Here is a 12,753-nt window from a genome sequence, read left to right as displayed (position 1 = left end):
TATATCCATTGTGTTGGATGGTAACCGACCGGACTTTGAATCTATGATTAATGTATATTGATGAATTCTATTTAGCCCATTTGGCCGTGTTCGATCATTTCAAAAAAAAAAAAAAAGTAGGTTGCCCATTATATCCATTGTATTGGATGGTAACCAAATTTTTGAATTTTTGATTATTGTACATTAAGTGTTTAGCCCATTTGGCTATGTTCGATCATTAAAAAAAAAATAGGTTGCCCATTATATCCATTGTGTTGGATTGTAACCAGATTTTGAATTTATGATTATTGTAAATTGATCAAATATGTTCAGCCCATTTGGCTATTTTCGATAATTTCAAAAAAAAAAAAAAAAAAAAAAAAAAAAATGCCGATTATATCCATTGTGTTGGATGGTAACTAGTTATTAAATTTATGATTATTTTACATCGATGAACTGTGCTTAGCCCATTTGGCTATGTTCGATCATTTATTAATAATAATGATAAAAAAAATAAAAAATAAAAAAAATAGATTGCCGATTATACCCCTTTTGTTGGATGGTAACCGGATTTTGATTCTATGGTTAATGTACATTGATGAACTGTGTTTAGCCCATTTGGCTATGTTCAATCATTTTTCAAAAAACGTTTCGGATTATATGCATTGTGTTGGATGGTAACCGGATTTTGAATTTATGATTTTATATATATTGATGAACTTATTTTAGCCGATTATATCCATTGTGTTGGATGGTAACCGGATTTTGAATTTATGATAAATGTTTATTGATGAACTGTGTTTAGCCCATTTGGCTATGTTCAATCATTTATAAAAGAATAGGTTGCCGGTTATATCCATTGTGTTTGATGGTAACCGGATTTTGAATTTAACATTAATGTATATTGAGGAACTGTGTTAGCACATTTGACTTTGTTCTATCATTAACAAAATGGTTGCCGATTATATAATTTCGATTAAACCCAAAACAAACAAACAAACAAAATCAACTCTTATAATCTGGAAATTTAACAAGAAATTCCGACATATTCGTATTAAATTAATGTTCAAAAAGACAATGTAGTTTTGCTTTCTTCATTACATATATATCTTAATGACAAAACATGTGACGCTATCTTACACTAAAATTACACTAACCTAACCTTTCAATGAATGATGTAGTGACAAGAGATAATTAAGCTGAGTCTTGCCATTCAGCACTTCACATAGAATTGAATAGTTCTTTCTTCGTTACATTGTTACATGGCCAAGATACAAAAAAACCATTTTTTAATCATCCCCAAAAGGGGGTTTTAACCAAAAACATAAAAAAACCTTTTAGATTATATCTTTTTTGAACGGGTTCATCCTGGACCTAAATTTACTTTTTACAAATTGTAATGACTTTTTAGGGTTTTGCCCCCTTAAACGTTCAGGTACGGGTAAATTGCAGACTCGGGTTCAAAATTAAAAATTCCCTTCCAGTACGCTAAACACAAAAACAAAAAAAGGGTTTTTACCCTCCCCGTTTTAAATTTTACCGTCGGGTGCTTTAAAAACCTATTTTTTGGCTAAAATTTTCTTAGAACCAATAAAAAATTTTAAAGGGTTTTGTTTTTGATTAAAGGGGCAAAAATTTTTTTGGGGAAAAGAGTTATAGTCCCTCAAATTTTTAAACGTTAGTTGTTTCATTATTAAAAAATCTTTATGGGTCCCCTGTTTTGGGTTTCAGTGTTTAAAATTTTGTTTTAAAAAGGTAAATTTTACGTCTTTCTTAAAAAATTTTGCTTCAAACCCTGTCTTTAAATTTTAGCCAAAATAAGTTGTTTGGGGGCTTATACTTAACTGACAAAATTTAAAAAAATAATATTTAGGTTTTTTACGTAATTATTTGTTCTCAAATATAAAATTTTAAAAAATTTGTTGCTTTTAATTCTATTAAAATTTGTTAATTTTTTTTTTTGGGGTTACATTCTTCAAATTGAAAATTTAAAAGGGCTTTTTTTATAAAAGAACACCCCCATTGGGCTTTTCCTACTGAAAAATTTTTCCGCATTCTTTTTGGACATAAAAAAGGGTTTTTTCCGAAATTCGTTTTTTAAACATAGGCTTTTTTTTTAAAACAGAAAACCCCTTGGTTAAAAAAAAAGTATATTTTTTGGGTTTAAATTGCTGAAACACGGTCCCTCTTTGGTAGAGTTTTTCCCCTAAAACAGAAGGTTTATCTGTCAGGTGGTGATAAATTTCCCCAAAGCAAAGGTCGTGTTTAAAAATTTGGAAAAAAGATTAGGCTTAAATACATATTTTTGGGCAAACAGTAAAAAGAAAAGGCCCATTTCCAAACCCTTTTCCCGTGTTTTTTTTTTAATATACTGAGAGGGTTTATATATAACCAAAGGGAAACAAGAATGTTTTGTTTTTATATTTTTAAACAAAAAAAGCTGATTATCTTTTTTAATTGCTGGGGTTTTGGGGGAAAAGGGAAGGGGTTTCAAATAATGGGTAAAAAATTCGGCCCCAAAATTTTAATGGTTAATTGCTTGTAACCAAAATTTTCTGTCCTCGTTTGCATTTACCAATACATTTTTATTTTTAGTTTAATATAAATCTGTTTTTCTTTCCCTTTAAAACAAAAACATGTAAAATTTATTCTGCCATATATTCCGCAATTTTTGAGAATTTGGGGGCGGGCCATCTTCCCGCTTTTTGCTCTTTTAGAGACCATAGATTTCCCGGGGGGAAATTATAGAAAAAATTTTAAACCCAAAAGTATAAAAGGGGGCCACAAAAAAAATAAACCAATAATTTTTAAATTGTTTTTTTAGAATTTTTTTTTTCTGTTACATGTTTTTTTTAAAAATACTGAATTTATTCATACTATGTATATTAATGGGGAAAATAAGTTTAGTGTTCAAGAATTTTAAAGAAAATAGAAATCTTTTTTTCCCGCAATACAAAAAACAAACATAATCCTTTTTACAGAATTAAAGTTTGAGTCTTTTTAACGAAATATAAATTGAAACCCACAAGATTATGCCCCTAGAAACCGACTTGGGGACTTTCTTTCATAATGACACTGGCATACTGAGTGAAAAAAATTCAGAAGTAAAATGTGGAAAATTATGTTTTTAACTAAAAAATATAAGAAGCTTTTTAAATTCATTTTTTTCCCGCTTCTTTTCTTTCTTACTTTTTATCGAACCTATTTTTCTTTTGATGCCCGTACATTTCAACTGTAAAACTTTGGTTAAACCTTTAAACATCTCATATCTCATTTAAAAATTTTGATTTAGGAAGAAATTTTTTAAACTGTCAAAAAAAAAAGGGGGCCCGTATACAAACTAAACTTTAAATATTTTCAACTATCGTTCATTCTTGAAACAATGTTCAAATTTTTTTCCCGCTGACTTCCAAATACATTTTTCCTTAGTGGGGAAAAATATTTTAGCAAAGACAGAAACATTTTAAAAAACGAAGGGGGTTACAACCCCAAAATGTCATTTTTTTTCTATATTTCAAACCTAAAAAATAACTTTTTTCTTTTGTTTTATTTTTGCAGTTTTTTTAAAATGTGACTTTTATTTGTCTTTTGGGCCAAGGGAAACCATTTTCTATTTTGTTTTAATTTTGATGGTTATTTTAACTGCATGACAAAATTGAAGAAATCCGGGTGTAATAAAATTGATATCACATGGGCCCCCGTTTAAAGGAAGGGGAAAAACTAAAGGCTAAGACGCACCTTAAAACCAAAATATTTATCAATATTATCGAAAAACAAAATCAGTGAAAAAAAAATGAATTAAATACATTCAAAAAAACAGTTCTTTAATTCTTTAAAATTAAGTCGAAAACTTTTGTCCCAAAATCTGACCCCTAAACCCCTTTGAGTAAGGAGCCTGTACAAACCCTTTTTTAACCTTTTATGAAAATTTTTGGGGGCCCTTTTTAAAATTGCACAAAATTATTCAAAGGGAAAATTTATTTTTAAACCCAAATTTCAACTTTTTTTGAATTAACTTAATTTATGTTTGATTTAAAAAAAAAGAAATTTTATGTTATACATGAAAAAACTTCTTAACCATCGTTTAAAAGTATTTGGGGGAAGAAATTATAACTTTCCCTTTTGGGGATTTTGCCCAGAAACAAAGGGTTTTTAAAGTACAAAAAAAATGAAATTTTTTTTGGGGGGGGAAAGGGGCTTTTTTTTTTTTTTTTTCGCTTTTGTCTTAAATACTACATAAAAAAAAATTTTGTTTTTTGTACCCCTTGTGGGATTATTAAGAGGAAAAAGGCCGGGGGGGAAAAATTTAAGTCCCTTTTTTCTTGTGTATTGTAGAATTGGAATTTTTCCAAATAAAAAATTGATATTTTTTGTTTTTTTCTTGAATCCACTGAGTACTATTTTATTTAAAACTTGAAAAGGGACGATTTTGTTTTTAAATATCGTTACCGCCTAACCCTAAATGGGATGCGTAAGTACATGGGCCTAATATTTTTTAACGTCCAAAGTATTCGTAATTTTGAAAAGTCATAAGTATTGATTGCAGTTTGACAGTCGTTTACCTTTGTACTGGTCAAGATCCGCGAGAAAAAATGTAGTTTTAAAAAAACCTTTGCTTAACAAGCCTACATACCGCATTTCCCAAAAGGGGGAAAGTGAATAACAAAAAAAAATTTTAAAAAGTTGGCAACCAAAAAATTTTATTTTTATGTATTTAGGATATTTTGTCAGATGCCCAAAATGGGCAAAAAAACCCTGGAAATCCCGGGGTAGGGAAAGAAACTAGTTGCATATTTCAATAAAAAAAAGGGCGTATGACGTTTTTTTGTCCCTTGGGTTTTACTAAAAAAATCCCCAAAAAATTGGGTTTTTTTTTTTAGATTCGTTAAAATAAAACCCCGCAAGCAAAACACCACTTTTGTTTTAAAAATTTAATTTCGGGATGATGGGTTTTCTTCAAGCGGTTTTTGTTCGATTTCCATAACGTAAATTTAAAAAAAATTTTTTTATCTGTAACGAAAATTTTTAAAGCTTTGTGCAACGTTGAGTTAGGTAAGACATCCCAAAAAAAACCAAAAAAAAAAAAATATATCTTGCAATAAACTTTTTTTTAATTTTTCTTAAACCCTGGGAAAACTTTTTTTTTAAATGCATATTCAAAGTACCCTTTTAAAAAAATAAGTAAAACTTTATTTTGAAAGGGTATAGGGCGACTTTTATTCTTATAATCCGTAGTTAAACCAATTGGTCTTAAGGGGCTTTAGATTTGTATAGGTTTTTTCACGTTTTAAACTTTCCGTTTTCCCATGTGGGAAAAAATACAAAAAAAGCAAATTGTTATTTTACAGCCCAAAATATATAAAATCAATACCTATTTGCGAACCTCAATATGTTACCAAATTTTTTTAAAATTTTGAATATCTTAGTCTCTAAAATGAACCTGTTTTATAAAATTTTTAACCCCTAAACAAATCAAAAGAAACATACTTCAGATGAAACGTCAAAAATAATGGCAGTTTTTTGGTTTCATTCATTTTGATCAGTTTAAAATACTGAAAAAAATTTATTTTTAAAAAAAACGAAACGGGATTTAACGGTTGAAAGAAGATATAAAACGTTTTTACCGAAGTTTAATGTTTGTACAAACCCTAATTTGGGAAAATTTTTTAAAATAACAGAAAATTTTAATCCGGTTCACCCCCACACACCAGAAAGTAAACACGAATTAGTATAAATTGTGTTTGCTTTTTGGGCACACATTTTAAATTTTGACCCGGTTGAAAGTTTTTGGCGACATTTTCCCGGGGTGAATAAACCCTTTTACTAAAACAGCGAAAAAAAAAAAAGAAAAAAAGAAAGAAAGAGGGCGAACCGGTATAACTAGATATAGTATGCAAAAAAAAATCCCCTTTTTTTAAATTTTCTTCAATGTCTTTTTTTTAAAGGGTTCATGGGTAATTATTAAAATAACAGTTTTTTATTTCAAATCGTTTCGTATAATGAATTTTTTTTCGTTTTATTAGCTTTTTCAAATTTTTTGTATACTACTTCTGATAAAATTGGGAAAATTTAAAGACATAAAAAATGTATGTTAGGTTTTTCACATTTACGCACATCCCTTTTTCAACTGTAAATCTTTTGCAGACGCGGGGAAAAGGTATCCCCAAAATTTTCCCCTTGACCCTTTTTGCTGCGGTAATACTGGATATATTTTTTGTCGGGTTTTCTGACGATATACACTCAAGGGAATCGTATAAAATAATTTTTTTGAAAATCAGATCAAAAGGGTAAACATTTAAGGGCTTGGGGGGGTTTTTTTATGAGGAAAAAATTTTTCGGTGGCTTACTTTAAAAAACATGGCCCGAGGAACTATGCTTTTAGCTCAAAACCTTTTAAAAAATTTGGGAAAAAAAAGGGAAAAAAGGATGGTAACAACAGTAAAAAAAACATTTCAAAAAAAGCAACCCACCGTACGCGGGACCCCGCGAATGACTATCACACATAAAAAAAACTGCAAACAAGGGAAAAAACAAAAGAAGCAAAAACACGTGGGCCCTCGGGCCCAAAAAACCGGGGTGGCACAACAAAGTCATCATTACCAAAACATCATGATTTATATAGATGTTCATTTAAGAAATGATTTTGTTTTGGTGTTCATGTGAAATGAACGACAGAATAGGATCGGCAAATCCATATCCAGTTGTTGCCGATACTATTCTGTCCTCTTTTCGCATGAACACCGACAAAAAAAGGGTTTCTTTCTTATATTTACATTATATTTTCTTTCCATTTGTAATCAAGACTGAATTATAAATTTTACAGATTTTGTTGCATTTAACATTAAAAACAGCTTCCGGGCCATTATTTTTTTACCAGAGAGAACAACAGCCACGTCATCTAAGGAATGTTATCCATGACTAAACGCGGACGGCGTCAAAACAGCGGCCCGTTATCACTAAGTAGAGCTGACGTAACTTTCGCGCCTTCATTTTCGTGTTCATATACGAATTGAACATTATAAATTTCCATAGAAAGAAAAAATGTCATTATTTATTATTATTATTTTGCAAAAAAAATTAGATGGTATCAATATTTATTAGATTACAATGCGCATTCCAGAAAATAAACAAAGCAGTTAAGTTGCTGCGGTTTTAGTATACGAAGTGAACATGTGCTTGATATCCGTACGATAAAAGACACGTGTCCCGTAACCAGACACCTTGCAGTCACTTAAATATTTACTAAAATATTTATATCTACCCTGATGGTCGGAAGTAGAAGACGAAATAAAAACATACCTGCAAATGTAGCGGTTATGATTTCATATTTTGAATAAAGGTTGAACCTGATAATGCATGAAAGAACAACGTAAATATAATAATTAGTTCAAAAATATGTAAGACCTGCGAGGCATGCATGCAATGTAACTAAAATATATGGAAAAGTACCGAGCCATTTATATTTTCACATAGCGCATATCTGAGATATGTATGACAAATTAGGTTATTTATTATCTGGACTTTATAAAAAGTCGTTTAACCGTCAACGTCAGTCTCACTGGCACAAAAAGTTTCAAACCATGTTAAAGCCATCACGCAATACGCAGAAAAAAATCGGGAGCAAGGAGCGATCTAACTGTTGGGTCGATTATATGACAACAAACACGACTAGTTAATATAATTACTAAACTATAGATACTATTCGCGGGCGACACTGCATTACAACCTCGTTGAGACGTAGAATTGCAATAAACTTGTGTAAAAATGCACTACATTTAAGATCTAAATGAAACTTCTCACATTCGTAAATATTTGCTTCACTGTTATATAGCTGACAACTATAAAGGTATGTGTACTTAAGTAGAGTAATTTGCCCAAGATCAAAGCTGATTTCATGATCTATTTTAAATAATTTCACATGCAAACCTTTACAATATTTTACGAGGGGTAATAAATAAATACAAGGCGAAGTGATCTAACATCTCTGAGCAAGGTGTTATTTTGCTGATGTTCATTTAAAAGACTTAAACATATAGAACATAACAGGGAAAAAAAATCCGGAGCATAGGAAGGTGTGAAATGTAGGTCGTATACATGACATCGTTTTTTTTACGAAGCGCAATGTTTTTATTGGGAACTTTTTAAGTTAATATACAGCAAACGTAAATGCGATTTTCATTAAATTACAGCTTCCTTACAAAAAAAAATCTATTATCAGTGTTTATCTTATATGAGATGTATACATAACAGTTTGATAAATTAAAAGACAAAATGTATTGTAATTGATTTATGTTTTCAATTTAAGATTTCTGTTGCAAGCTTTCAATAAGACACAAACACAAGTAGTTATTTAATTACTGAAGTATGTACTGCATTACAAGCTCATTAGACTTAACTCGCATTACAGTTGTGTATAAAACTCTTCTTGTCACATTCGTAAATATCGCTGACCTATTATATAGTCGAGGAATGTATAGTTAAGTTGAGTAATTAGCTCATGATCAAAGCTGATCTTATTTTGAATAATTATACTTGCAACTTTTTTATATTGTTATACGAGATGTGTTCAATAAGTACAAGGCAAAGTGCTCTAACCACTTTGTTTATCATTTGTTGAATTGATCTAAGTTAATATAATGAATAGAAATTCCTTAACTAACAAATTTATAGAACATCAATCATTTATCTGTGATAACGCCTTAGCTACTTAAGAGTGAGTTTCAGTAAAACTCTACAAATATATTGGCCTGCAATTTTGTTGATTTAAGCGTTTGTTTGTTACTTTCACCTTACCAGTTCTGCCGACAGTTATAGCCTCTTGATTAATAATAAATAGAGCTATTCATCTACAAGTCTAAATATATTGTACTTAGTTTCTGTGACAAATCAAAAGTGACTGGGGATTGAAATTCATTGTGTATGCGTATTAGTGAGTATTTTACACCTTTCCCATTTTATTTAGCGCCTTAGCCCAGTTACACTCATCGTGGAATAAGAAAATACATAAAACAAATGAAAAGTTGACACATACTAGATTCTGCTTCAGTTACATAAAAACGTAATTTTGGTACAAATCTTTTATTTATTTCTCAAAACTCAATGTACTGTTTTTACATTTTATTGAATTCAGTTTGATTTCACTTAATCAAAATAGATGTTTATATAGCCTTAATAATTATCATATTTTACCGATTTATATAAAATTGGATTTATTTTCGAAAAAACGTACAGCGAGTTGTTTAAAACGTTACTTATTATGAAGCACGCAAAAACTATATTGTTGTTTGTTAAGTATTATTATACATTGTTCCAAGACTCATTTATACATGTAATGAAATGAGATCAGATGAACGTTTCATTATACTAGGGAACCAATTAGAATATCGCAGTCTATAGATGTTAAGAAAAGAAAATACACACAACAATACTTAACATAAATGAAATGTAGCTAACGTATGACACATAAAATCCTTATATGTATACAGTATCCGCTAATTTATATTATCAAATATAATATTGAAATTGCATCACGCCTACGAAAATGATAATGAATTGCGTTACTATTTTTAAAAAGACAGCATAATGCTAAATCGGCATTTCATAATATGCTTATCTAAATAACATCTCAAATTCACCTGTATTGATGTGTTTAAAGAATGTAAACAAGAGAATAATTAATTAAATCGGTCAGCAAGTCAAACAAATATGTCTAGTTTCTATATCATACCTGTATGAATTGGGAAGAGATTTACAGACATAGCATTATTCACATCAAAGTGTGTGAAATTTTAATGAGCCAACTATAATAAACTTGACAACCCTAGTTGAAAATCGTTGTAGTTGAAAAACATTCATCGTTGATTAAGAAAACTCATTAAATAAATGAAAAGTTGACACATAATAGATTCTGCTTCAGTTACATAAAAACGTAATTTTGGTACAAATCTTTTATTTATTTCTCAAAACTCAATGTACTGTTTTTACATTTTATTGAATTCAGTTTGACTTCACTTAATCAAAATAGATGTTTATATAGCCTTAATAATTATCATATTTTACCGATTGATATGAAATTGGATTTTTTTTCGAAAGAGCGTACAGCGAGTTGGTAAAAACGTTACTTATTATGAAGCATTCAAAACTATATTGCTGTTTGTTAAAGTATTATATATTATACAAGTCCAAAACTCATTGATACATGTAATAAAATGAGATAGATGAGCGTTTATTATACTAGGGAACCAATTAAAATATCGCGTCTATAGATTTTAAAGGGGAAGAAAATACACGAAAACAATACTCAACATAAATGCAGTGTAGCTAACGTATGACACATAAAATCCTTATATGTATACAGTATCCGCTAATTTTATATTATCAAATATAATATTGAAATTGCATCACGCCTACGAAAATGACATTGAATTGCGTTACTATTTTTAAAAGGACAGCATAATGCTAAATCCGCATTTTATAATATGATTATCTAAATAACAACTCAAATTCATCTGTATTGATGTGTTTTAAGAATGTACACAAGAGAATAATTAATTAAATCGGTCAGCAAGTCAAACAAATATGTCTAGTTTCTATATCATACCTGTATGAATTGGGAAGAGATTTACAGACATAGCATTATTCACATCAAAGTATGTGAAATTTTAATGAGCCAACTATACTGAACTTGACAACCCTAGTTGAAAATATCAATTCCATCCTTTGGTGTCTAACTAAACATACATGTTACTCTAATACGATATATACTCAAGCATATCAAGATTGTGAGAAAATGTCACATGCAACCAATAAATAAAGTTTATATTAACGAAACATTTTTCATTACTATGATATGTAGCTAAGAATATTAAGCTTGATAGAAAATTATCAAACCATATTCTGAATTATGATATACATGTTTCGTGAAACATTTTTTTTCAGCAGAAATCACAATCACATCGCATACACGATATGTTCTTTTTATCTAGGTCTGACGTGAGAGGAGTGAAATAAAGCTATTACATAATTTTGGCATTGCAATATTGACGTCGTTTTCAGTATAAAGACGTTTGATGAATTAGAGCATTTCTGTTTGTACGAAAACACACGCCGTGAGAAAAAATACAGAGAAATATAGAAACATGTACAACATTGTAGATTGAAGTGAGTAATCGAAATTTCAAGTATATCTTTTTCCAGGTAAGCGACTGGTAATAGTATTGACGTCATATGGCGGCTTAAGACAAAATTAGAACGACAGGTAATTCATGACTGTTGATAATGTTAATTCTAGCAGTAATTCCGGCAAAAAAAATATACAGAAAAACTATATATATATGCGAATAAGTACAGACTTAATCAATCATCCAGAGCCCTAGTTTTGAAAATTAATAATCAATTTATGTATAATCAACCATTCTTTTAATATCATTTATCGGCAAGTTTTGATGAAAAATGCACGCAAAAATTTAGTTGTCTTATTTTTAATTTTTATTTTACTAAGAAACGAAACAGAATTAGTTATAGACTGTAGAAAAAAATGCACTCTTTTAAATTTTAAAACAGAAATCTTTCATTTATATGTTTTCAAACAGTTCTGCATCCCGTTACTGGAGTCTGTATCGGTACCAACTCCGACCTTTTATGCGCAAGCAACATACAGTAGTTATGCACATTTTGCGTAAATAGTAAAAATAATACAAGAGCTGTCGGAGGATAAAAATATTCGACTTTTCAACAGACTTGTAACTTAAATGAATAGAAAAGTCGAAAAGGGGCAAAATTCTGTAAATATGCAAAACAGGGTTGTTGAACTTACACAGTGCATATCAGCTAATGACAGTAGAAAAGTGTGTGAAGTTTCCATCTGTTCCCATCAGAGGGTACTTAGATACCAGCTTACATACAAAAGCTTAACCAAGAACTGCTACTTCGAAAATGTGGCGTGTTTTTCTAAAGATATCAAATAGAGTTATGGAACCTGTACACTACATATTAGATCAGGGCATTGAACAAATGTGTAAAGTTTCAATACATTCAGAAATATTTGGGGTTTTTAGATACCAGCTTGCATAAAAACTAATCAAATTTTATTTAAATCGAAAAATGGGGAATCATTTTTTAAAAAAACAAAAAAAGAGTTTTGATGGGGGCGGGCGTGTAACTAAAAAAAACCTTTATGGAAAAATATCGGTAAATAAATTGTTTTTAAAAAGGTGTTAAAAATTACGGTGTTCCGTTTAGTTTATACATATTTTATTTTTAAGTCATTACATGGATAATATACAACAACTGAGATAAGGGAATTAGACAGAAAGCTAATTAGCTTAAAGGTTGTCCTTTCCCTGAATAAAGATGTACATAAATAAGCATTCATGACATGACTGTTTACAAGTAAGTAATGTAATAAATAATCCAGAAATAAGGAAAATTTAGTGGTAAATCGAAAATGAGTTAAGTAAAGGAATAAAAGAAAACGAAACAACTTAACTATTATTGTTAACCCTTTTAAAAATCTAAACGTAAAGTACAAAAGATCGTATAGCATTTTTATGAAGATTAGTAGTTTACAGAAGTGTAGTACCAAATTGCGTCGGATATGTACACATCCAACGAAGAACGGTATTAATAAAAATCTCATGATTTGCAAAAAAAAAGAAAGATATTTTGTGACAAATCGATAATAGTATTTCAAAGAGTGTCATGACTGAACTCAATCGCTCATGCCGACCTTAGCCTTTCAATCTGAAAATAAATTCAGTCAAGCAGGACCACTGG

This window comes from Mercenaria mercenaria, chromosome 8 (genome assembly GCF_021730395.1).
Source record: "Mercenaria mercenaria strain notata chromosome 8, MADL_Memer_1, whole genome shotgun sequence".
NCBI classification, from domain to species: domain Eukaryota; kingdom Metazoa; phylum Mollusca; class Bivalvia; order Venerida; family Veneridae; genus Mercenaria; species Mercenaria mercenaria.
This window is presented reverse-complemented; position numbering follows the sequence as displayed.